We start from the raw sequence: 26550 nt of genomic DNA on the forward strand, positions 1-26550 counted from the left end.
ATGTTTATGAATAATTCATTTCTTTATATTGTATTATCACTATCTAGATGGATATAGCCATGTGTACATAGATACATACTTATACGTTGATAAGTTTCAGTATAAAACTTTGACGTTATGTTTTTCCAAGTCCAAATTCTAAGAAATTAGTGAAATATTAAATCTCATAATTCAAGCAGGTCCCACCGAGATTTGAACTCGGATCGCTGGAGTCAGAGTCCAGAGTGCTAACCATTACACCATGGAACCCTGCCATACATGAGGGATTTTTCCATTGAGACAAAAGAGAGCGCATCAGTGCGGGGGCTTTTCTTACATTGATGAAAAGATATCTCAGTTGAATGCTCATAGTGTAAAGAGCTATAATGTGATTTGATTCTTTTCAGCTGCATTCTCCATAACAGTGTTAAATGTGCAAACGTTTATCAGGAAATGCAATTTACAAAATAATGATCATATTTGACTGAAGAATATTAAAACATTCTACATTTCCAAACTACTACATCCATTTCTCTGTCTCTCACATGGGTGGCTCCAAAGAGCAACGCTTGGCACTTTGGACTTTGCATGCAAAGGTACCAGTCCAATTCTTTGAGGTACTATTTTACTAATCTCGACCTTTTATATTTCTGTCATCTTTTGTTATTGATAGCTCCAATCCAACACCAGTAGGTTGAAAGAGACAAATGTTGACTCCTTTCAAAATGTCCAACAGCTTGAACAAGTTACAGAAATACGAACTTTATAATACACATAACATCACATTCCTACACAAAATAGTGCGACATTACAAAATCCTATCCTGTTTTTCTCAAATGCATATCAGAGGGCTGATTCCCAGCATTCCTTTTTGAAGATTTCCACACTATTGATAAGGCGAACATAGCACATTTTGAAAGAGATGTGTTCTTAAATCAAACCTAGAGAACCACAATGACGGTATCATTCAGATAGTACAAATGTTTTTTGTATATTAGTATGGAAATTGTGAAATAAAACATTTCTCATGCTGATTTTCAACAGTCGATCTGCAATCATGAAATATAAGCTTTTGCTTGGAGGCCTCAAAGGTACTGATCTAATTTTCTTTTTTAGAATTATTCACAGATCGTATGATATGCTTTGTACAAATCAACTATGTTGTTAGATCAAAATTGATTAAAAAGTGACTATCTCAATTTCAGGACATATAGAAGAGGAAGGAGAAGAAGCTCATGTTTCAAATGCGGAGAGGCAACAACTGTTCATTATTTTCACCTCTATTAATTATATGTATTTTTATAATGTATATATTTATATTTTCCGATAAATATACATAGACATATAGCGATATATAGGGAGATACATACATATAAGTTGATACGTACAAGTTTATAAGTAAATGAGATGTTTTTCCAATTAATACTTCTAAGAACTGAATGGAAAAAAAATCGTAAAGTTTAGATAAGTCCCACTGAGCTTTGTACTTAGATCCCTGTTTTCAGAGTCCAGATTGACAAGCATAACACCATCAACCCACCTGTACCAGGTTGAGCTTTCCATTTTGGCAGAAGAGATTGCATTCACGGGGGAATCTTATCTTTTATTGCAAAATCTTATCTCACATAAAAAGTACTGTTCAACAGAGTCATAGCGTTACTTGAGTCCTTTGTGCAACATCCTTCCCTAACATAGTTCAATAGGCAAAAGTTGAACAGAATAGAAAAGTTATATAATTCTGTTTGTCTTTGACTGTAGAAAATAAAAAATGTGAAATGTCCACATTGCTGCAGCAATTTGCTTCCCTGTCACATGGGAGGTTCCATGGTGTAATGGTTAGCACTTTGGACTTTGAATCCAAGGATCCGAGTTCAAATCTCGGTGGGACCACTTTCATGACTTATGACCAAATCTTTTTCTGTCAAGTGTATTCATAAATATCATAAATCTAACACGGGTAAGAGTGAAACATTGATTTATTGATTGTATTTTTAAAGTCTATTTGATGTGAGCAAATGATAGAACTTTTAGAAAACATGGAAATAAAATGGCTCAAAATAATGAGATATTTTGTGAGCTGACTGTTTTCTCAACTCATCACAAGAGGCTGATCCAAGATATTACTTGTTTAAATCTTACTGTTATTGATAAGGGGAACACGGAACTTTTTTAATTGGAAAGCCTTCATTAAAAGAAAACTTGAGGAATCAAATTGTGTATTTTGGGGACAGAAGAGATGAACTTTTAAATAACAATCTTGAAATTAAGACACACAGATATTTACACTCTGTTTTTCTAAAGTAGATCCATAACCACAAAGTAGAATCTTTCGAAAGACATGTCAAATGTATTAATCTGAATTCCTCTTTCAAAGAAATTCACAATTAAATGCACTGTGTAAGTCAAGAATGTTGTCAGATAAGAAATCAGCAAAATTAACTATCTTATTACTGATCATAAAGATGAGAAAGGAAAAGAACCTCTTGCTTAAATTGTGGATGGGAAAGAACAGTTTTTAGTTTTCAGCTTCAGTACTTATGTTTATGAATAATTCATTTCTTTATATTGTATTATCACTATCTAGATGGATATAGCCATGTGTACATAGATACATACTTATACGTTGATAAGTTTCAGTATAAAACTTTGACGTTATGTTTTTCCAAGTCCAAATTCTAAGAAATTAGTGAAATATTAAATCTCATAATTCAAGCAGGTCCCACCGAGATTTGAACTCGGATCGCTGGATTCAGAGTCCAGAGTGCTAACCATTACACCATGGAACCCTGCCATACATGAGGGATTTTTCCATTGAGACAAAAGAGAGCGCATCAGTGCAGGGGCTTTTCTTACATTGATGAAAAGATATCTCAGTTGAATGCTCATAGTGTAAAGAGCTATAATGTGATTTGATTCTTTTCAGCTGCATTCTCCATAACAGTGTTAAATGTGCAAACGTTTATCAGGAAATGCAATTTACAAAATAATGATCATATTTGACTGAAGAATATTAAAACATTCTACATTTCCAAACTACTACATCCATTTCTGTCTCTCACATGGGTGGCTCCAAAGAGCAACAGTTGGCACTTTGGACTTTGCATGCAAAGGTACCAGTCCAATTCTTTGAGGTACGATTTTACTAATCTCGACCTTTTACATTTCTGTCATCTTTTGTTATTGATAGTTCCAATCCAACACCAGTAGGTTGAAAGAGAAAAATGTTGAATCCTTTCAAAATGTCCAACAGCTTGAACAAGTTACAGAAATACGAACTTTATAATACACATAACATCACATTCCTACACAAAATAGTGCGACATTACAAAATCCTATCCTGTTTTTCTCAAATGCATTTCAGAGGGCTGATTCCCAGCATTCCTTTTTGAAGATTTCCACACTATTGATAAGGCGAACATAGCACATTTTGAAAGAGATGTGTTCTTAAATCAAACCTAGAGAACCACAATGACGGTATCATTCAGATAGTACAAATGTTTTTTGTATATTAGTATGGAAATTGTGAAATAAAACATTTCTCATGCTGATTTTCAACAGTCGATCTGCAATCATGAAATATAAGCTTTTGCTTGGAGGCCTCAAAGGTACTGATCTAATTTTCTTTTTTAGAATTATTCACAGATCGTATGATATGCTTTGTACAAATCAACTATGTTGTTAGATCAAAATTGATTAAAAAGTGACTATCTCAATTTCAGGACATATAGAAGAGGAAGGAGAAGAAGCTCATGTTTCAAATGCGGAGAGGCAACAACTGTTCATTATTTTCACCTCTATTGATTATATGTATTTTTATAATGTATATATTTATATTTTCCGATAAATATACATAGACATATAGCGATATATAGGGAGATACATACATATAAGTTGATACGTACAAGTTTATAAGTAAATGAGATGTTTTTCCAATTAATACTTCTAAGAACTGAATGGAAAAAAAATCGTAAAGTTTAGATAAGTCCCACTGAGCTTTGTACTTAGATCCCTGTTTTCAGAGTCCAGATTGACAAGCATAACACCATCAACCCACCTGTACCAGGTTGAGCTTTCCATTTTGGCAGAAGAGATTGCATTCACGGGGGAATCTTATCTTTTATTGCAAAATCTTATCTCACATAAAAAGTACTGTTCAACAGAGTCATAGCGTTACTTGAGTCCTTTGTGCAACATCCTTCCCTAACATAGTTCAATAGGCAAAAGTTGAACAGAATAGAAAAGTTATATAATTCTGTTTGTCTTTGACTGTAGAAAATAAAAAATGTGAAATGTCCACATTGCTGCAGCAATTTGCTCCCCTGTCACATGGGAGGTTCCATGGTGTAATGGTTAGCACTTTGGACTTTGAATCCAAGGATCCGAGTTCAAATCTCGGTGGGACCACTTTCATGACTTATGACCAAATCTTTTTCTGTCAAGTGTATTCATAAATATCATAAATCTAACACGGGTAGAGTGAAACATTGATTTATTGATTGTATTTTTAAAGTCTATTTGATGTGAGCAAATGATAGAACTTTTAGAAAACATGGAAATAAAATGGCTCAAAATAATGAGATATTTTGTGAGCTGACTCTGTTTTCTCAACTCATCACAAGAGGCTGATCCAAGATATTACTTGTTTAAATCTTACTGTTATTGATAAGGGGAACACAGAACTTTTTTAATTGGAAAGCCTTCATTAAAAGAAAACTTGAGGAATCAAATTGTGTATTTTGGGGACAGAAGAGATGAACTTTTAAATAACAATCTTGAAATTAAGACACACAGATATTTACACTCTGTTTTTCTAAAGTAGATCCATAACCACAAAGTAGAATCTTTCGAAAGACATGTCAAATGTATTAATCTGAATTCCTCTTTCAAAGAAATTCACAATTAAATGCACTGTGTAAGTCAAGAATGTTGTCAGATAAGAAATCAGCAAAATTAACTATCTTATTACTGATCATAAAGATGAGAAAGGAAAAGAACCTCTTGCTTAAATTGTGGATGGGAAAGAACAGTTTTTAGTTTTCAGCTTCAGTACTTATGTTTATGAATAATTCTTTTCTTTATATTGTATTATCACTATCTAGATGGATATAGCCATGTGTACATAGATACATACTTATACGTTGATACGTTTCAGTATAACACTTTGACGTTATGTTTTTCCAAGTCCAAATTCTAAGAAATTAGTGAAATATTAAATCTCATAATTCAAGCAGGTCCCACCGAGATTTGAACTCGGATCGCTGGATTCAGAGTCCAGAGTGCTAACCATTACACCATGGAACCCTGCCATACATGAGGGATTTTTCCATTGAGACAAAAGAGAGCGCATCAGTGCGGGGGCTTTTCTTACATTGATGAAAAGATATCTCAGTTGAATGCTCATAGTGTAAAGAGCTATAATGTGATTTGATTCTTTTCAGCTGCATTCTCCATAACAGTGTTAAATGTGCAAACGTTTATCAGGAAATGCAATTTACAAAATAATGATCATATTTGACTGAAGAATATTAAAACATTCTACATTTCCAAACTACTACATCCCTTTCTCTGTCTCTCACATGGGTGGCTCCAAAGAGCAACGCTTGGCACTTTGGACTTTGCATGCAAAGGTACCAGTCCAATTCTTTGAGGTACTATTTTACTAATCTCGACCTTTTACATTTCTGTCATCTTTTGTTATTGATAGCTCCAATCCAACACCAGTAGGTTGAAAGAGACAAATGTTGACTCCTTTCAAAATGTCCAACAGCTTGAACAAGTTACAGAAATACGAACTTTATAATACACATAACATCACATTCCTACACAAAATAGTGCGACATTACAAAATCCTATCCTGTTTTTCTCAAATGCATTTCAGAGGGCTGATTCCCAGCATTCCTTTTTGAAGATTTCCACACTATTGATAAGGCGAACATAGCACATTTTGAAAGAGATGTGTTCTTAAATCAAACCTAGAGAACCACAATGACGGTATCATTCAGATAGTACAAATGTTTTTTGTATATTAGTATGGAAATTGTGAAATAAAACATTTCTCATGCTGATTTTCAACAGTCGATCTGCAATCATGAAATATAAGCTTTTGCTTGGAGGCCTCAAAGGTACTGATCTAATTTTCTTTTTTAGAATTATTCACAGATCGTATGATATGCTTTGTACAAATCAACTATGTTGTTAGATCAAAATTGATTAAAAAGTGACTATCTCAATTTCAGGACATATAGAAGAGGAAGGAGAAGAAGCTCATGTTTCAAATGCGGAGAGGCAACAACTGTTCATTATTTTCACCTCTATTGATTATATGTATTTTTATAATGTATATATTTATATTTTCCGATAAATATACATAGACATATAGCGATATATAGGGAGATACATACATATAAGTTGATACGTACAAGTTTATAAGTAAATGAGATGTTTTTCCAATTAATACTTCTAAGAACTGAATGGAAAAAAAATCGTAAAGTTTAGATAAGTCCCACTGAGCTTTGTACTTAGATCCCTGTTTTCAGAGTCCAGATTGACAAGCATAACACCATCAACCCACCTGTACCAGGTTGAGCTTTCCATTTTGGCAGAAGAGATTGCATTCACGGGGGAATCTTATCTTTTATTGCAAAATCTTATCTCACATAAAAAGTACTGTTCAACAGAGTCATAGCGTTACTTGAGTCCTGTGTGCAACATCCTTCCCTAACATAGTTCAATAGGCAAAAGTTGAACAGAATAGAAAAGTTATATAATTCTGTTTGTCTTTGACTGTAGAAAATAAAAAATGTGAAATGTCCACATTGCTGCAGCAATTTGCTCCCCTGTCACATGGGAGGTTCCATGGTGTAATGGTTAGCACTTTGGACTTTGAATCCAAGGATCCGAGTTCAAATCTCGGTGGGACCACTTTCATGACTTATGACCAAATCTTTTTCTGTCAAGTGTATTCATAAATATCATAAATCTAACACGGGTAGAGTGAAACATTGATTTATTGATTGTATTTTTAAAGTCTATTTGATGTGAGCAAATGATAGAACTTTTAGAAAACATGGAAATAAAATGGCTCAAAATAATGAGATATTTTGTGAGCTGACTCTGTTTTCTCAACTCATCACAAGAGGCTGATCCAAGATATTATTTGTTTAAATCTTACTGTTATTGATAAGGGGAACACAGAACTTTTTTAATTGGAAAGCCTTCATTAAAAGAAAACTTGAGGAATCAAATTGTGTATTTTGGGGACAGAAGAGATGAACTTTTAAATAACAATCTTGAAATTAAGACACACAGATATTTACACTCTGTTTTTCTAAAGTAGATCCATAACCACAAAGTAGAATCTTTCGAAAGACATGTCAAATGTATTAATCTGAATTCCTCTTTCAAAGAAATTCACAATTAAATGCACTGTGTAAGTCAAGAATGTTGTCAGATAAGAAATCAGCAAAATTAACTATCTTATTACTGATCATAAAGATGAGAAAGGAAAAGAACCTCTTGCTTAAATTGTGGATGGGAAAGAACAGTTTTTAGTTTTCAGCTTCAGTACTTATGTTTATGAATAATTCTTTTCTTTATATTGTATTATCACTATCTAGATGGATATAGCCATGTGTACATAGATACATACTTATACGTTGATAAGTTTCAGTATAAAACTTTGACGTTATGTTTTTCCAAGTCCAAATTCTAAGAAATTAGTGAAATATTAAATCTCATAATTCAAGCAGGTCCCACCGAGATTTGAACTCGGATCGCTGGATTCAGAGTCCAGAGTGCTAACCATTACACCATGGAACCCTGCCATACATGAGGGATTTTTCCATTGAGACAAAAGAGAGCGCATCAGTGCGGGGGCTTTTCTTACATTGATGAAAAGATATCTCAGTTGAATGCTCATAGTGTAAAGAGCTATAATGTGATTTGATTCTTTTCAGCTGCATTCTCCATAACAGTGTTAAATGTGCAAACGTTTATCAGGAAATGCAATTTACAAAATAATGATCATATTTGACTGAAGAATATTAAAACATTCTACATTTCCAAACTACTACATCCATTTCTGTCTCTCACATGGGTGGCTCCAAAGAGCAACAGTTGGCACTTTGGACTTTGCATGCAAAGGTACCAGTCCAATTCTTTGAGGTACGATTTTACTAATCTCGACCTTTTACATTTCTGTCATCTTTTGTTATTGATAGTTCCAATCCAACACCAGTAGGTTGAAAGAGAAAAATGTTGAATCCTTTCAAAATGTCCAACAGCTTGAACAAGTTACAGAAATACGAACTTTATAATACACATAACATCACATTCCTACACAAAATAGTGCGACATTACAAAATCCTATCCTGTTTTTCTCAAATGCATTTCAGAGGGCTGATTCCCAGCATTCCTTTTTGAAGATTTCCACACTATTGATAAGGCGAATATAGCACATTTTGAAAGAGATGTGTTCTTAAATCAAACCTAGAGAACCACAATGACGGTATCATTCAGATAGTACAAATGTTTTTTGTATATTAGTATGGAAATTGTGAAATAAAACATTTCTCATGCTGATTTTCAACAGTCGATCTGCAATCATGAAATATAAGCTTTTGCTTGGAGGCCTCAAAGGTACTGATCTAATTTTCTTTTTTAGAATTATTCACAGATCGTATGATATGCTTTGTACAAATCAACTATGTTGTTAGATCAAAATTGATTAAAAAGTGACTATCTCAATTTCAGGACATATAGAAGAGGAAGGAGAAGAAGCTCATGTTTCAAATGCGGAGAGGCAACAACTGTTCATTATTTTCACCTCTATTGATTATATCTATTTTTATAATGTATATATTTATATTTTCCGATAAATATACATAGACATATAGCGATATATAGGGAGATACATACATATAAGTTGATACGTACAAGTTTATAAGTAAATGAGATGTTTTTCCAATTAATACTTCTAAGAACTGAATGGAAAAAAAATCGTAAAGTTTAGATAAGTCCCACTGAGCTTTGTACTTAGATCCCTGTTTTCAGAGTCCAGATTGACAAGCATAACACCATCAACCCACCTGTACCAGGTTGAGCTTTCCATTTTGGCAGAAGAGATTGCATTCACGGGGGAATCTTATCTTTTATTGCAAAATCTTATCTCACATAAAAAGTACTGTTCAACAGAGTCATAGCGTTACTTGAGTCCTTTGTGCAACATCCTTCCCTAACATAGTTCAATAGGCAAAAGTTGAACAGAATAGAAAAGTTATATAATTCTGTTTGTCTTTGACTGTAGAAAATAAAAAATGTGAAATGTCCACATTGCTGCAGCAATTTGCTTCCCTGTCACATGGGAGGTTCCATGGTGTAATGGTTAGCACTTTGGACTTTGAATCCAAGGATCCGAGTTCAAATCTCGGTGGGACCACTTTCATGACTTATGACCAAATCTTTTTCTGTCAAGGGTATTCATAAATATCATAAATCTAACACGGGTAAGAGTGAAACATTGATTTATTGATTGTATTTTTAAAGTCTATTTGATGTGAGCAAATGATAGAACTTTTAGAAAACATGGAAATAAAATGGCTCAAAATAATGAGATATTTTGTGAGCTGACTGTTTTCTCAACTCATCACAAGAGGCTGATCCAAGATATTACTTGTTTAAATCTTACTGTTATTGATAAGGGGAACACGGAACTTTTTTAATTGGAAAGCCTTCATTAAAAGAAAACTTGAGGAATCAAATTGTGTATTTTGGGGACAGAAGAGATGAACTTTTAAATAACAATCTTGAAATTAAGACACACAGATATTTACACTCTGTTTTTCTAAAGTAGATCCATAACCACAAAGTAGAATCTTTCGAAAGACATGTCAAATGTATTAATCTGAATTCCTCTTTCAAAGAAATTCACAATTAAATGCACTGTGTAAGTCAAGAATGTTGTCAGATAAGAAATCAGCAAAATTAACTATCTTATTACTGATCATAAAGATGAGAAAGGAAAAGAACCTCTTGCTTAAATTGTGGATGGGAAAGAACAGTTTTTAGTTTTCAGCTTCAGTACTTATGTTTATGAATAATTCATTTCTTTATATTGTATTATCACTATCTAGATGGATATAGCCATGTGTACATAGATACATACTTATACGTTGATAAGTTTCAGTATAAAACTTTGACGTTATGTTTTTCCAAGTCCAAATTCTAAGAAATTAGTGAAATATTAAATCTCATAATTCAAGCAGGTCCCACCGAGATTTGAACTCGGATCGCTGGATTCAGAGTCCAGAGTGCTAACCATTACACCATGGAACCCTGCCATACATGAGGGATTTTTCCATTGAGACAAAAGAGAGCGCATCAGTGCAGGGGCTTTTCTTACATTGATGAAAAGATATCTCAGTTGAATGCTCATAGTGTAAAGAGCTATAATGTGATTTGATTCTTTTCAGCTGCATTCTCCATAACAGTGTTAAATGTGCAAACGTTTATCAGGAAATGCAATTTACAAAATAATGATCATATTTGACTGAAGAATATTAAAACATTCTACATTTCCAAACTACTACATCCATTTCTGTCTCTCACATGGGTGGCTCCAAAGAGCAACAGTTGGCACTTTGGACTTTGCATGCAAAGGTACCAGTCCAATTCTTTGAGGTACGATTTTACTAATCTCGACCTTTTACATTTCTGTCATCTTTTGTTATTGATAGTTCCAATCCAACACCAGTAGGTTGAAAGAGAAAAATGTTGAATCCTTTCAAAATGTCCAACAGCTTGAACAAGTTACAGAAATACGAACTTTATAATACACATAACATCACATTCCTACACAAAATAGTGCGACATTACAAAATCCTATCCTGTTTTTCTCAAATGCATTTCAGAGGGCTGATTCCCAGCATTCCTTTTTGAAGATTTCCACACTATTGATAAGGCGAACATAGCACATTTTGAAAGAGATGTGTTCTTAAATCAAACCTAGAGAACCACAATGACGGTATCATTCAGATAGTACAAATGTTTTTTGTATATTAGTATGGAAATTGTGAAATAAAACATTTCTCATGCTGATTTTCAACAGTCGATCTGCAATCATGAAATATAAGCTTTTGCTTGGAGGCCTCAAAGGTACTGATCTAATTTTCTTTTTTAGAATTATTCACAGATCGTATGATATGCTTTGTACAAATCAACTATGTTGTTAGATCAAAATTGATTAAAAAGTGACTATCTCAATTTCAGGACATATAGAAGAGGAAGGAGAAGAAGCTCATGTTTCAAATGCGGAGAGGCAACAACTGTTCATTATTTTCACCTCTATTGATTATATGTATTTTTATAATGTATATATTTATATTTTCCGATAAATATACATAGACATATAGCGATATATAGGGAGATACATACATATAAGTTGATACGTACAAGTTTATAAGTAAATGAGATGTTTTTCCAATTAATACTTCTAAGAACTGAATGGAAAAAAAATCGTAAAGTTTAGATAAGTCCCACTGAGCTTTGTACTTAGATCCCTGTTTTCAGAGTCCAGATTGACAAGCATAACACCATCAACCCACCTGTACCAGGTTGAGCTTTCCATTTTGGCAGAAGAGATTGCATTCACGGGGGAATCTTATCTTTTATTGCAAAATCTTATCTCACATAAAAAGTACTGTTCAACAGAGTCATAGCGTTACTTGAGTCCTTTGTGCAACATCCTTCCCTAACATAGTTCAATAGGCAAAAGTTGAACAGAATAGAAAAGTTATATAATTCTGTTTGTCTTTGACTGTAGAAAATAAAAAATGTGAAATGTCCACATTGCTGCAGCAATTTGCTCCCCTGTCACATGGGAGGTTCCATGGTGTAATGGTTAGCACTTTGGACTTTGAATCCAAGGATCCGAGTTCAAATCTCGGTGGGACCACTTTCATGACTTATGACCAAATCTTTTTCTGTCAAGTGTATTCATAAATATCATAAATCTAACACGGGTAGAGTGAAACATTGATTTATTGATTGTATTTTTAAAGTCTATTTGATGTGAGCAAATGATAGAACTTTTAGAAAACATGGAAATAAAATGGCTCAAAATAATGAGATATTTTGTGAGCTGACTCTGTTTTCTCAACTCATCACAAGAGGCTGATCCAAGATATTACTTGTTTAAATCTTACTGTTATTGATAAGGGGAACACAGAACTTTTTTAATTGGAAAGCCTTCATTAAAAGAAAACTTGAGGAATCAAATTGTGTATTTTGGGGACAGAAGAGATGAACTTTTAAATAACAATCTTGAAATTAAGACACACAGATATTTACACTCTGTTTTTCTAAAGTAGATCCATAACCACAAAGTAGAATCTTTCGAAAGACATGTCAAATGTATTAATCTGAATTCCTCTTTCAAAGAAATTCACAATTAAATGCACTGTGTAAGTCAAGAATGTTGTCAGATAAGAAATCAGCAAAATTAACTATCTTATTACTGATCATAAAGATGAGAAAGGAAAAGAACCTCTTGCTTAAATTGTGGATGGGAAAGAACAGTTTTTAGTTTTCAGCTTCAGTACTTATGTTTATGAATAATTCTTTTCTTTATATTGTATTATCACTATCTAGATGGATATAGCCATGTGTACATAGATACATACTTATACGTTGATACGTTTCAGTATAACACTTTGACGTTATGTTTTTCCAAGTCCAAATTCTAAGAAATTAGTGAAATATTAAATCTCATAATTCAAGCAGGTCCCACCGAGATTTGAACTCGGATCGCTGGATTCAGAGTCCAGAGTGCTAACCATTACACCATGGAACCCTGCCATACATGAGGGATTTTTCCATTGAGACAAAAGAGAGCGCATCAGTGCGGGGGCTTTTCTTACATTGATGAAAAGATATCTCAGTTGAATGCTCATAGTGTAAAGAGCTATAATGTGATTTGATTCTTTTCAGCTGCATTCTCCATAACAGTGTTAAATGTGCAAACGTTTATCAGGAAATGCAATTTACAAAATAATGATCATATTTGACTGAAGAATATTAAAACATTCTACATTTCCAAACTACTACATCCCTTTCTCTGTCTCTCACATGGGTGGCTCCAAAGAGCAACGCTTGGCACTTTGGACTTTGCATGCAAAGGTACCAGTCCAATTCTTTGAGGTACTATTTTACTAATCTCGACCTTTTACATTTCTGTCATCTTTTGTTATTGATAGCTCCAATCCAACACCAGTAGGTTGAAAGAGACAAATGTTGACTCCTTTCAAAATGTCCAACAGCTTGAACAAGTTACAGAAATACGAACTTTATAATACACATAACATCACATTCCTACACAAAATAGTGCGACATTACAAAATCCTATCCTGTTTTTCTCAAATGCATTTCAGAGGGCTGATTCCCAGCATTCCTTTTTGAAGATTTCCACACTATTGATAAGGCGAACATAGCACATTTTGAAAGAGATGTGTTCTTAAATCAAACCTAGAGAACCACAATGACGGTATCATTCAGATAGTACAAATGTTTTTTGTATATTAGTATGGAAATTGTGAAATAAAACATTTCTCATGCTGATTTTCAACAGTCGATCTGCAATCATGAAATATAAGCTTTTGCTTGGAGGCCTCAAAGGTACTGATCTAATTTTCTTTTTTAGAATTATTCACAGATCGTATGATATGCTTTGTACAAATCAACTATGTTGTTAGATCAAAATTGATTAAAAAGTGACTATCTCAATTTCAGGACATATAGAAGAGGAAGGAGAAGAAGCTCATGTTTCAAATGCGGAGAGGCAACAACTGTTCATTATTTTCACCTCTATTGATTATATGTATTTTTATAATGTATATATTTATATTTTCCGATAAATATACATAGACATATAGCGATATATAGGGAGATACATACATATAAGTTGATACGTACAAGTTTATAAGTAAATGAGATGTTTTTCCAATTAATACTTCTAAGAACTGAATGGAAAAAAAATCGTAAAGTTTAGATAAGTCCCACTGAGCTTTGTACTTAGATCCCTGTTTTCAGAGTCCAGATTGACAAGCATAACACCATCAACCCACCTGTACCAGGTTGAGCTTTCCATTTTGGCAGAAGAGATTGCATTCACGGGGGAATCTTATCTTTTATTGCAAAATCTTATCTCACATAAAAAGTACTGTTCAACAGAGTCATAGCGTTACTTGAGTCCTGTGTGCAACATCCTTCCCTAACATAGTTCAATAGGCAAAAGTTGAACAGAATAGAAAAGTTATATAATTCTGTTTGTCTTTGACTGTAGAAAATAAAAAATGTGAAATGTCCACATTGCTGCAGCAATTTGCTCCCCTGTCACATGGGAGGTTCCATGGTGTAATGGTTAGCACTTTGGACTTTGAATCCAAGGATCCGAGTTCAAATCTCGGTGGGACCACTTTCATGACTTATGACCAAATCTTTTTCTGTCAAGTGTATTCATAAATATCATAAATCTAACACGGGTAGAGTGAAACATTGATTTATTGATTGTATTTTTAAAGTCTATTTGATGTGAGCAAATGATAGAACTTTTAGAAAACATGGAAATAAAATGGCTCAAAATAATGAGATATTTTGTGAGCTGACTCTGTTTTCTCAACTCATCACAAGAGGCTGATCCAAGATATTATTTGTTTAAATCTTACTGTTATTGATAAGGGGAACACAGAACTTTTTTAATTGGAAAGCCTTCATTAAAAGAAAACTTGAGGAATCAAATTGTGTATTTTGGGGACAGAAGAGATGAACTTTTAAATAACAATCTTGAAATTAAGACACACAGATATTTACACTCTGTTTTTCTAAAGTAGATCCATAACCACAAAGTAGAATCTTTCGAAAGACATGTCAAATGTATTAATCTGAATTCCTCTTTCAAAGAAATTCACAATTAAATGCACTGTGTAAGTCAAGAATGTTGTCAGATAAGAAATCAGCAAAATTAACTATCTTATTACTGATCATAAAGATGAGAAAGGAAAAGAACCTCTTGCTTAAATTGTGGATGGGAAAGAACAGTTTTTAGTTTTCAGCTTCAGTACTTATGTTTATGAATAATTCTTTTCTTTATATTGTATTATCACTATCTAGATGGATATAGCCATGTGTACATAGATACATACTTATACGTTGATAAGTTTCAGTATAAAACTTTGACGTTATGTTTTTCCAAGTCCAAATTCTAAGAAATTAGTGAAATATTAAATCTCATAATTCAAGCAGGTCCCACCGAGATTTGAACTCGGATCGCTGGATTCAGAGTCCAGAGTGCTAACCATTACACCATGGAACCCTGCCATACATGAGGGATTTTTCCATTGAGACAAAAGAGAGCGCATCAGTGCGGGGGCTTTTCTTACATTGATGAAAAGATATCTCAGTTGAATGCTCATAGTGTAAAGAGCTATAATGTGATTTGATTCTTTTCAGCTGCATTCTCCATAACAGTGTTAAATGTGCAAACGTTTATCAGGAAATGCAATTTACAAAATAATGATCATATTTGACTGAAGAATATTAAAACATTCTACATTTCCAAACTACTACATCCATTTCTGTCTCTCACATGGGTGGCTCCAAAGAGCAACAGTTGGCACTTTGGACTTTGCATGCAAAGGTACCAGTCCAATTCTTTGAGGTACGATTTTACTAATCTCGACCTTTTACATTTCTGTCATCTTTTGTTATTGATAGTTCCAATCCAACACCAGTAGGTTGAAAGAGAAAAATGTTGAATCCTTTCAAAATGTCCAACAGCTTGAACAAGTTACAGAAATACGAACTTTATAATACACATAACATCACATTCCTACACAAAATAGTGCGACATTACAAAATCCTATCCTGTTTTTCTCAAATGCATTTCAGAGGGCTGATTCCCAGCATTCCTTTTTGAAGATTTCCACACTATTGATAAGGCGAATATAGCACATTTTGAAAGAGATGTGTTCTTAAATCAAACCTAGAGAACCACAATGACGGTATCATTCAGATAGTACAAATGTTTTTTGTATATTAGTATGGAAATTGTGAAATAAAACATTTCTCATGCTGATTTTCAACAGTCGATCTGCAATCATGAAATATAAGCTTTTGCTTGGAGGCCTCAAAGGTACTGATCTAATTTTCTTTTTTAGAATTATTCACAGATCGTATGATATGCTTTGTACAAATCAACTATGTTGTTAGATCAAAATTGATTAAAAAGTGACTATCTCAATTTCAGGACATATAGAAGAGGAAGGAGAAGAAGCTCATGTTTCAAATGCGGAGAGGCAACAACTGTTCATTATTTTCACCTCTATTGATTATATGTATTTTTATAATGTATATATTTATATTTTCCGATAAATATACATAGACATATAGCGATATATAGGGAGATACATACATATAAGTTGATACGTACAAGTTTATAAGTAAATGAGATGTTTTTCCAATTAATACTTCTAAGAACTGAATGGAAACAAAATCGTAAAGCTTAGATAAGTCCCACTGAGCTTTGTACTTAGATCCCTGTTTTCAGAGTCCAGATTGACAAGCATAACACCATCAACCCACCTGTACCAGGTTGAGCTTTCCATTTTGGCAGAAGAGATTGCATTCACGGGGGAATCTTATCTTTTATTGCAAAATCTTATCTCACATAAAAAGTACTGTTCAACAGAGTCATAGCGTTACTTGAGTCCTTTGTGCAACATCCTTCCCTAACATAGTTCAATAGGCAAAAGTTGAACAGAATAGAAAAGTTATATAATTCTGTTTGTCTTTGACTGTAGAAAATAAAAAATGTGAAATGTCCACATTGCTGCAGCAATTTGCTCCCCTGTCACATGGGAGGTTCCATGGTGTAATGGTTAGCACTTTGGACTTTGAATCCAAGGATCCGAGTTCAAATCTCGGTGGGACCACTTTCATGACTTATGACCAAATCTTTTTCTGTCAAGTGTATTCATAAATATCATAAATCTAACACGGGTAGAGTGAAACATTGATTTATTGATTGTATTTTTAAAGTCTATTTGATGTGAGCAAATGATAGAACTTTTAGAAAACATGGAAATAAAATGGCTCAAAATAATGAAATATTTTGTGAGCTGACTCTGTTTTCTCAACTCATCACAAGAGGCTGATCCAAGATATTACTTGTTTAAATCTTACTGTTATTGATAAGGGGAACACAGAACTTTTTTAATTGGAAAGCCTTCATTAAAAGAAAACTTGAGGAATCAAATTGTGTATTTTGGGGACAGAAGAGATGAACTTTTAAATAACAATCTTGAAATTAAGACACACAGATATTTACACTCTGTTTTTCTAAAGTAGATCCATAACCACAAAGTAGAATCTTTCGAAAGACATGTCAAATGTATTAATCTGAATTCCTCTTTCAAAGAAATTCACAATTAAATGCACTGTGTAAGTCAAGAATGTTGTCAGATAAGAAATCAGCAAAATGAACTATCTTATTACTGATCATAAAGATGAGAAAGGAAAAGAACCTCTTGCTTAAATTGTGGATGGGAAAGAACAGTTTTTAGTTTTCAGCTTCAGTACTTATGTTTATGAATAATTCATTTCTTTATATTGTATTATCACTATCTAGATGGATATAGCCATGTGTACATAGATACATACTTATACGTTGATAAGTTTCAGTATAAAACTTTGACGTTATGTTTTTCCAAGTCCAAATTCTAAGAAATTAGTGAAATATTAAATCTCATAATTCAAGCAGGTCCCACCGAGATTTGAACTCGGATCGCTGGATTCAGAGTCCAGAGTGCTATCCATTACACCATGGAACCCTGCCATACATGAGGGATTTTTCCATTGAGACAAAAGAGAGCGCATCAGTGCGGGGGCTTTTCTTACATTGATGAAAAGATATCTCAGTTGAATGCTCATAGTGTAAAGAGCTATAATGTGATTTGATTCTTTTCAGCTGCATTCTCCATAACAGTGTTAAATGTGCAAACGTTTATCAGGAAATGCAATTTACAAAATAATGATCATATTTGACTGAAGAATATTAAAACATTCTACATTTCCAAACTACTACATCCATTTCTGTCTCTCACATGGGTGGCTCCAAAGAGCAACAGTTGGCACTTTGGACTTTGCATGCAAAGGTACCAGTCCAATTCTTTGAGGTACGATTTTACTAATCTCGACCTTTTACATTTCTGTCATCTTTTGTTATTGATAGTTCCAATCCAACACCAGTAGGTTGAAAGAGAAAAATGTTGAATCCTTTCAAAATGTCCAACAGCTTGAACAAGTTACAGAAATACGAACTTTATAATACACATAACATCACATTCCTACACAAAATAGTGCGACATTACAACATCCTATCCTGTTTTTCTCAAATGCATTTCAGAGGGCTGATTCCCAGCATTCCTTTTTGAAGATTTCCACACTATTGATAAGGCGAACATAGCACATTTTGAAAGAGATGTGTTCTTAAATCAAACCTAGAGAACCACAATGACGGTATCATTCAGATAGTACAAATGTTTTTTGTATATTAGTATGGAAATTGTGAAATAAAACATTTCTCATGCTGATTTTCAACAGTCGATCTGCAATCATGAAATATAAGCTTTTGCTTGGAGGCCTCAAAGGTACTGATCTAATTTTCTTTTTTAGAATTATTCACAGATCGTATGATATGCTTTGTACAAATCAACTATGTTGTTAGATCAAAATTGATTAAAAAGTGACTATCTCAATTTCAGGACATATAGAAGAGGAAGGAGAAGAAGCTCATGTTTCAAATGCGGAGAGGCAACAACTGTTCATTATTTTCACCTCTATTGATTATATGTATTTTTATAATGTATATATTTATATTTTCCGATAAATATACATAGACATATAGCGATATATAGGGAGATACATACATATAAGTTGATACGTACAAGTTTATAAGTAAATGAGATGTTTTTCCAATTAATACTTCTAAGAACTGAATGGAAAAAAAATCGTAAAGTTTAGATAAGTCCCACTGAGCTTTGTACTTAGATCCCTGTTTTCAGAGTCCAGATTGACAAGCATAACACCATCAACCCACCTGTACCAGGTTGAGCTTTCCATTTTGGCAGAAGAGATTGCATTCACGGGGGAATCTTATCTTTTATTGCAAAATCTTATCTCACATAAAAAGCACTGTTCAACAGAGTCATAGCGTTACTTGAGTCCTTTGTGCAACATCCTTCCCTAACATAGTTCAATAGGCAAAAGTTGAACAGAATAGAAAAGTTATATAATTCTGTTTGTCTTTGACTGTAGAAAATAAAAAATGTGAAATGTCCACATTGCTGCAGCAATTTGCTCCCCTGTCACATGGGAGGTTCCATGGTGTAATGGTTAGCACTTTGGACTTTGAATCCAAGGATCCGAGTTCAAATCTCGGTGGGACCACTTTCATGACTTATGACCAAATCTTTTTCTGTCAAGTGTATTCATAAATATCATAAATCTAACACGGGTAGAGTGAAACATTGATTTATTGATTGTATTTTTAAAGTCTATTTGATGTGAGCAAATGATAGAACTTTTAGAAAACATGGAAATAAAATGGCTCAAAATAATGAGATATTTTGTGAGCTGACTCTGTTTTCTCAACTCATCACAAGAGGCTGATCCAAGATATTATTTGTTTAAATCTTACTGTTATTGATAAGGGGAACACAGAACTTTTTTAATTGGAAAGCCTTCATTAAAAGAAAACTTGAGGAATCAAATTGTGTATTTTGGGGACAGAAGAGATGAACTTTTAAATAACAATCTTGAAATTAAGACACACAGATATTTACACTCTGTTTTTCTAAAGTAGATCCATAACCACAAAGTAGAATCTTTCGAAAGACATGTCAAATGTATTAATCTGAATTCCTCTTTCAAAGAAATTCACAATTAAATGCACTGTGTAAGTCAAGAATGTTGTCAGATAAGAAATCAGCAAAATTAACTATCTTATTACTGATCATAAAGATGAGAAAGGAAAAGAACCTCTTGCTTAAATTGTGGATGGGAAAGAACAGTTTTTAGTTTTCAGCTTCAGTACTTATGTTTATGAATAATTCTTTTCTTTATATTGTATTATCACTATCTAGATGGATATAGCCATGTGTACATAGATACATACTTATACGTTGATAAGTTTCAGTATAAAACTTTGACGTTATGTTTTTCCAAGTCCAAATTCTAAGAAATTAGTGAAATATTAAATCTCATAATTCAAGCAGGTCCCACCGAGATTTGAACTTGGATCGCTGGATTCAGAGTCCAGAGTGCTAACCATTACACCATGGAACCCTGCCATACATGAGGGATTTTTCCATTGAGACAAAAGAGAGCGCATCAGTGCGGGGGCTTTTCTTACATTGATGAAAAGATATCTCAGTTGAATGCTCATAGTGTAAAGAGCTATAATGTGATTTGATTCTTTTCAGCTGCATTCTCCATAACAGTGTTAAATGTGCAAACGTTTATCAGGAAATGCAATTTACAAAATAATGATCATATTTGACTGAAGAATATTAAAACATTCTACATTTCCAAACTACTACATCCATTTCTCTGTCTCTCACATGGGTGGCTCCAAAGAGCAACGCTTGGCACTTTGGACTTTGCATGCAAAGGTACCAGTCCAATTCTTTGAGGTACTATTTTACTAATCTCGACCTTTTACATTTCTGTCATCTTTTGTTATTGATAGCTCCAATCCAACACCAGTAGGTTGAAAGAGACAAATGTTGACTCCTTTCAAAATGTCCAACAGCTTGAACAAGTTACAGAAATACGAACTTTATAATACACATAACATCACATTCCTACACAAAATAGTGCGACATTACAAAATCCTATCCTGTTTTTCTCAAATGCATATCAGAGGGCTGATTCCCAGCATTCCTTTTTGAAGATTTCCACACTATTGATAAGGCGAACATAGCACATTTTGAAAGAGATGTGTTCTTAAATCAAACCTAGAGAACCACAATGACGGTATCATTCAGATAGTACAAATGTTTTTTGTAAATTAGTATGGAAATTGTGAAATAAAACATTTCTCATGCTGATTTTCAACAGTCGATCTGCAATCATGAAATATAAGCTTTTGCTTGGAGGCCTCAAAGGTACTGATCTAATTTTCTTTTTTAGAATTATTCACAGATCATATGATATGCTTTGTACAAATCAACTATGTTGTTAGATCAAAATTGATTAAAAAGTGACTATCTCAATTTCAGGACATATAGAAGAGGAAGGAGAAGAAGCTCATGTTTCAAATGCGGAGAGGCAACAACTGTTCATTATTTTCACCTCTATTAATTATATGTATTTTTATAATGTATATATTTATATTTTCCGATAAATATACATAGACATATAGCGATATATAGGGAGATACATACATATAAGTTGATACGTACAAGTTTATAAGTAAATGAGATGTTTTTCCAATTAATACTTCTAAGAACTGAATGGAAAAAAAATCGTAAAGCTTAGATAAGTCCCACTGAGCTTTGTACTTAGATCCCTGTTTTCAGAGTCCAGATTGACAAGCATAACACCATCAACCCACCTGTACCAGGTTGAGCTTTCCATTTTGGCAGAAGAGATTGCATTCACGGGGGAATCTTATCTTTTATTGCAAAATCTTATCTCACATAAAAAGTACTGTTCAACAGAGTCATAGCGTTACTTGAGTCCTTTGTGCAACATCCTTCCCTAACATAGTTCAATAGGCAAAAGTTGAACAGAATAGAAAAGTTATATAATTCTGTTTGTCTTTGACTGTAGAAAATAAAAAATGTGAAATGTCCACATTGCTGCAGCAATTTGCTCCCCTGTCTCATGGGAGGTTCCATGGAGTAATGGTTAGCACTTTGGACTTTGAATCCAAGGATCCAAGTTCAAATCTCGGTGGGACCACTTTCATGACTTATGACCAAATCTTTTTCTGTCAAGTGTATTCATAAATATCATAAATCTAACACGGGTAGAGTGAAACATTGATTTATTGATTGCATTTTTAAAGTCTATTTGATGTGAGCAAATGATAGAACTTTTAGAAAACATGGAAATAAAATGGCTCAAAATAATGAGATATTTTGTGAGCTGACTCTGTTTTCTCAACTCATCACAAGAGGCTGATCCAAGATATTACTTGTTTAAATCTTACTGTTATTGATAAGGGGAACACGGAACTTTTTTAATTGGAAAGCCTTCATTAAAAGAAAACTTGAGGAATCAAATTGTGTATTTTGGGGACAGAAGAGATGAACTTTTAAATAACAATCTTGAAATTAAGACACACAGATATTTACACTCTGTTTTTCTAAAGTAGATCCATAACCACAAAGTAGAATCTTTCGAAAGACATGTCAAATGTATTAATCTGAATTCCTCTTTCAAAGAAATTCACAATTAAATGCACTGTGTAAGTCAAGAATGTTGTCAGATAAGAAATCAGCAAAATTAACTATCTTATTACTGATCATAAAGATGAGAAAGGAAAAGAACCTCTTGCTTAAATTGTGGATGGGAAAGAACAGTTTTTAGTTTTCAGCTTCAGTACTCATGTTTATGAATAATTCTTTTCTTTATATTGTATTATCACTATCTAGATGGATATAGCCATGTGTACATAGATACATACTTATACGTTGATAAGTTTCAGTATAAAACTTTGACGTTATGTTTTTCCAAGTCCAAATTCTAAGAAATTAGTGAAATATTAAATCTCATAATTCAAGCAGGTCCCACCGAGATTTGATCTCGGATCGCTGGATTCAGAGTCCAGAGTGCTAACCATTACACCATGGAACCCTGCCATACATGAGGGATTTTTCCATTGAGACAAAAGAGAGCGCATCAGTGCGGGGGCTTTTCTTACATTGATGAAAAGATATCTCAGTTGAATGCTCATAGTGTAAAGAGCTATAATGTGATTTGATTCTTTTCAGCTGCATTCTCCATAACAGTGTTAAATGTGCAAACGTTTATCAGGAAATGCAATTTACAAAATAATGATCATATTTGACTGAAGAATATTAAAACATTCTACATTTCCAAACTACTACATCCATTTCTCTGTCTCTCACATGGGTGGCTCCAAAGAGCAACGCTTGGCACTTTGGACTTTGCATGCAAAGGTACCAGTCCAATTCTTTGAGGTACTATTTTACTAATCTCGACCTTTTACATTTCTGTCATCTTTTGTTATTGATAGCTCCAATCCAACACCAGTAGGTTGAAAGAGACAAATGTTGACTCCTTTCAAAATGTCCAACAGCTTGAACAAGTTACAGAAATACGAACTTTATAATACACATAACATCACATTCCTACACAAAATAGTGCGACATTACAAAATCCTATCCTGTTTTTCTCAAATGCATATCAGAGGGCTGATTCCCAGCATTCCTTTTTGAAGATTTCCACACTATTGATAAGGCGAACATAGCACATTTTGAAAGAGATGTGTTCTTAAATCAAACCTAGAGAACCACAATGACGGTATCATTCAGATAGTACAAATGTTTTTTGTATATTAGTATGGAAATTGTGAAATAAAACATTTCTCATGCTGATTTTCAACAGTCGATCTGCAATCATGAAATATAAGCTTTTGCTTGGAGGCCTCAAAGGTACTGATCTAATTTTCTTTTTTAGAATTATTCACAGATCGTATGATATGCTTTGTACAAATCAACTATGTTGTTAGATCAAAATTGATTAAAAAGTGACTATCTCAATTTCAGGACATATAGAAGAGGAAGGAGAAGAAGCTCATGTTTCAAATGCGGAGAGGCAACAACTGTTCATTATTTTCACCTCTATTAATTATATGTATTTTTATAATGTATATATTTATATTTTCCGATAAATATACATAGACATATAGCGATATATAGGGAGATACATACATATAAGTTGATACGTACAAGTTTATAAGTAAATGAGATGTTTTTCCAATTAATACTTCTAAGAACTGAATGGAAAAAAAATCGTAAAGCTTAGATAAGTCCCACTGAGCTTTGTACTTAGATCCCTGTTTTCAGAGTCCAGATTGACAAGCATAACACCATCAACCCACCTGTACCAGGTTGAGCTTTCCATTTTGGCAGAAGAGATTGCATTCACGGGGGAATCTTATCTTTTATTGCAAAATCTTATCTCACATAAAAAGTACTGTTCAACAGAGTCATAGCGTTACTTGAGTCCTTTGTGCAACATCCTTCCCTAACATAGTTCAATAGGCAAAAGTTGAACAGAATAGAAAAGTTATATAATTCTGTTTGTCTTTGACTGTAGAAAATAAAAAATGTGAAATGTCCACATTGCTGCAGCAATTTGCTCCCCTGTCACATGGGAGGTTCCATGGTGTAATGGTTAGCACTTTGGACTTTGAATCCAAGGATCCGAGTTCAAATCTCGGTGGGACCATTTTCATGACTTATGACCAAATCTTTTTCTGTCAAGTGTATTCATAAATATCATAAATCTAACAAGGGTAGAGTGAAACATTGATTTATTGATTGTATTTTTAAAGTCTATTTGATGTGAGCAAATGATAGAACTTTTAGAAAACATGGAAATAAAATGGCTCAAAATAATGAGATATTTTGTGAGTTGACTCTGTTTTCTCAACTCATCACAAGAGGCTGATCCAAGATATTACTTGTTTAAATCTTACTGTTATTGATAAGGGGAACACAGAACTTTTTTAATTGGAAAGCCTTCATTAAAAGAAAACTTGAGGAATCAAATTGTGTATTTTGGGGACAGAAGAGATGAACTTTTAAATAACAATCTTGAAATTAAGACACACAGATATTTACACTCTGTTTTTCTAAAGTAGATCCATAACCACAAAGTAGAATCTTTCGAAAGACATGTCAAATGTATTAATCTGAATTCCTCTTTCAAAGAAATTCACAATTAAATGCACTGTGTAAGTCAAGAATGTTGTCAGATAAGAAATCAGCAAAATTAACTATCTTATTACTGATCATAAAGATGAGAAAGGAAAAGAACCTCTTGCTTAAATTGTGGATGGGAAAGAACAGTTTTTAGTTTTCAGCTTCAGTACTTATGTTTATGAATAATTCTTTTCTTTATATTGTATTATCACTATCTAGATGGATATAGCCATGTGTACATAGATACATACTTATACGTTGATAAGTTTCAGTATAAAACTTTGACGTTATGTTTTTCCAAGTCCAAATTCTAAGAAATTAGTGAAATATTAAATCTCATAATTCAAGCAGGTCCCACCGAGATTTGAACTCGGATCGCTGGATTCAGAGTCCAGAGTGCTAACCATTACACCATGGAACCCTGCCATACATGAGGGATTTTTCCATTGAGACAAAAGAGAGCGCATCAGTGCGGGGGCTTTTCTTACATTGATGAAAAGATATCTCAGTTGAATGCTCATAGTGTAAAGAGCTATAATGTGATTTGATTCTTTTCAGCTGCATTCTCCATAACAGTGTTAAATGTGCAAACGTTTATCAGGAAATGCAATTTACAAAATAATGATCATATTTGACTGAAGAATATTAAAACATTCTACATTTCCAAACTACTACATCCATTTCTCTGTCTCTCACATGGGTGGCTCCAAAGAGCAACGCTTGGCACTTTGGACTTTGCATGCAAAGGTACCAGTCCAATTCTTTGAGGTACTATTTTACTAATCTCGACCTTTTACATTTCTGTCATCTTTTGTTATTGATAGCTCCAATCCAACACCAGTAGGTTGAAAGAGACAAATGTTGACTCCTTTCAAAATGTCCAACAGCTTGAACAAGTTACAGAAATACGAACTTTATAATACACATAACATCACATTCCTACACAAAATAGTGCGACATTACAAAATCCTATCCTGTTTTTCTCAAATGCATATCAGAGGGCTGATTCCCAGCATTCCTTTTTGAAGATTTCCACACTATTGATAAGGCGAACATAGCACATTTTGAAAGAGATGTGTTCTTAAATCAAACCTAGAGAACCACAATGACGGTATCATTCAGATAGTACAAATGTTTTTTGTAAATTAGTATGGAAATTGTGAAATAAAACATTTCTCATGCTGATTTTCAACAGTCGATCTGCAATCATGAAATATAAGCTTTTGCTTGGAGGCCTCAAAGGTACTGATCTAATTTTCTTTTTTAGAATTATTCACAGATCATATGATATGCTTTGTACAAATCAACTATGTTGTTAGATCAAAATTGATTAAAAAGTGACTATCTCAATTTCAGGACATATAGAAGAGGAAGGAGAAGAAGCTCATGTTTCAAATGCGGAGAGGCAACAACTGTTCATTATTTTCACCTCTATTAATTATATGTATTTTTATAATGTATATATTTATATTTTCCGATAAATATACATAGACATATAGCGATATATAGGGAGATACATACATATAAGTTGATACGTACAAGTTTATAAGTAAATGAGATGTTT

At 33.4% G+C, this 26550-nt stretch overlaps 19 non-coding genes across 19 annotated transcripts; 9 read left to right on the forward strand and 10 right to left on the reverse strand.

The window, feature by feature from the left end:
• Positions 1–177: 177 nt before the first annotated feature.
• On the reverse strand, positions 178–249 carry TRNAQ-CUG (transfer RNA glutamine (anticodon CUG)). Its single transcript has one exon. It is a non-coding gene; the product is annotated as a tRNA-Gln (tRNA).
• A 1548-nt stretch (positions 250–1797) lies between these two features.
• TRNAQ-UUG (transfer RNA glutamine (anticodon UUG)) lies at positions 1798–1869 on the forward strand. The gene has a single exon. It is a non-coding gene; the product is annotated as a tRNA-Gln (tRNA).
• An 824-nt stretch (positions 1870–2693) lies between these two features.
• On the reverse strand, positions 2694–2765 carry TRNAQ-CUG (transfer RNA glutamine (anticodon CUG)). Its single transcript has one exon. It is a non-coding gene; the product is annotated as a tRNA-Gln (tRNA).
• A 1546-nt stretch (positions 2766–4311) lies between these two features.
• TRNAQ-UUG (transfer RNA glutamine (anticodon UUG)) lies at positions 4312–4383 on the forward strand. The gene has a single exon. It is a non-coding gene; the product is annotated as a tRNA-Gln (tRNA).
• An 825-nt stretch (positions 4384–5208) lies between these two features.
• On the reverse strand, positions 5209–5280 carry TRNAQ-CUG (transfer RNA glutamine (anticodon CUG)). The gene has a single exon. It is a non-coding gene; the product is annotated as a tRNA-Gln (tRNA).
• A 1548-nt stretch (positions 5281–6828) lies between these two features.
• TRNAQ-UUG (transfer RNA glutamine (anticodon UUG)) lies at positions 6829–6900 on the forward strand. The gene has a single exon. It is a non-coding gene; the product is annotated as a tRNA-Gln (tRNA).
• An 825-nt stretch (positions 6901–7725) lies between these two features.
• TRNAQ-CUG (transfer RNA glutamine (anticodon CUG)) lies at positions 7726–7797 on the reverse strand. Its single transcript has one exon. It is a non-coding gene; the product is annotated as a tRNA-Gln (tRNA).
• Positions 7798–9343: 1546 nt separating this feature from the next.
• On the forward strand, positions 9344–9415 carry TRNAQ-UUG (transfer RNA glutamine (anticodon UUG)). The gene has a single exon. It is a non-coding gene; the product is annotated as a tRNA-Gln (tRNA).
• An 824-nt stretch (positions 9416–10239) lies between these two features.
• On the reverse strand, positions 10240–10311 carry TRNAQ-CUG (transfer RNA glutamine (anticodon CUG)). Its single transcript has one exon. It is a non-coding gene; the product is annotated as a tRNA-Gln (tRNA).
• A 1546-nt stretch (positions 10312–11857) lies between these two features.
• TRNAQ-UUG (transfer RNA glutamine (anticodon UUG)) lies at positions 11858–11929 on the forward strand. Its single transcript has one exon. It is a non-coding gene; the product is annotated as a tRNA-Gln (tRNA).
• An 825-nt stretch (positions 11930–12754) lies between these two features.
• Positions 12755–12826, reverse strand: TRNAQ-CUG (transfer RNA glutamine (anticodon CUG)). Its single transcript has one exon. It is a non-coding gene; the product is annotated as a tRNA-Gln (tRNA).
• A 1548-nt stretch (positions 12827–14374) lies between these two features.
• On the forward strand, positions 14375–14446 carry TRNAQ-UUG (transfer RNA glutamine (anticodon UUG)). The gene has a single exon. It is a non-coding gene; the product is annotated as a tRNA-Gln (tRNA).
• Positions 14447–15271: 825 nt separating this feature from the next.
• Positions 15272–15343, reverse strand: TRNAQ-CUG (transfer RNA glutamine (anticodon CUG)). The gene has a single exon. It is a non-coding gene; the product is annotated as a tRNA-Gln (tRNA).
• A 1546-nt stretch (positions 15344–16889) lies between these two features.
• Positions 16890–16961, forward strand: TRNAQ-UUG (transfer RNA glutamine (anticodon UUG)). The gene has a single exon. It is a non-coding gene; the product is annotated as a tRNA-Gln (tRNA).
• Positions 16962–17786: 825 nt separating this feature from the next.
• Positions 17787–17858, reverse strand: TRNAQ-CUG (transfer RNA glutamine (anticodon CUG)). Its single transcript has one exon. It is a non-coding gene; the product is annotated as a tRNA-Gln (tRNA).
• A 1546-nt stretch (positions 17859–19404) lies between these two features.
• Positions 19405–19476, forward strand: TRNAQ-UUG (transfer RNA glutamine (anticodon UUG)). The gene has a single exon. It is a non-coding gene; the product is annotated as a tRNA-Gln (tRNA).
• A 3342-nt stretch (positions 19477–22818) lies between these two features.
• On the reverse strand, positions 22819–22890 carry TRNAQ-CUG (transfer RNA glutamine (anticodon CUG)). Its single transcript has one exon. It is a non-coding gene; the product is annotated as a tRNA-Gln (tRNA).
• A 1548-nt stretch (positions 22891–24438) lies between these two features.
• TRNAQ-UUG (transfer RNA glutamine (anticodon UUG)) lies at positions 24439–24510 on the forward strand. Its single transcript has one exon. It is a non-coding gene; the product is annotated as a tRNA-Gln (tRNA).
• An 825-nt stretch (positions 24511–25335) lies between these two features.
• Positions 25336–25407, reverse strand: TRNAQ-CUG (transfer RNA glutamine (anticodon CUG)). The gene has a single exon. It is a non-coding gene; the product is annotated as a tRNA-Gln (tRNA).
• Between the last annotated feature and the right edge of the window lie 1143 nt (positions 25408–26550).

This window comes from Lissotriton vulgaris, chromosome 4_1 (genome assembly GCF_964263255.1).
Source record: "Lissotriton vulgaris chromosome 4_1, aLisVul1.2, whole genome shotgun sequence".
NCBI classification, from domain to species: domain Eukaryota; kingdom Metazoa; phylum Chordata; class Amphibia; order Caudata; family Salamandridae; genus Lissotriton; species Lissotriton vulgaris.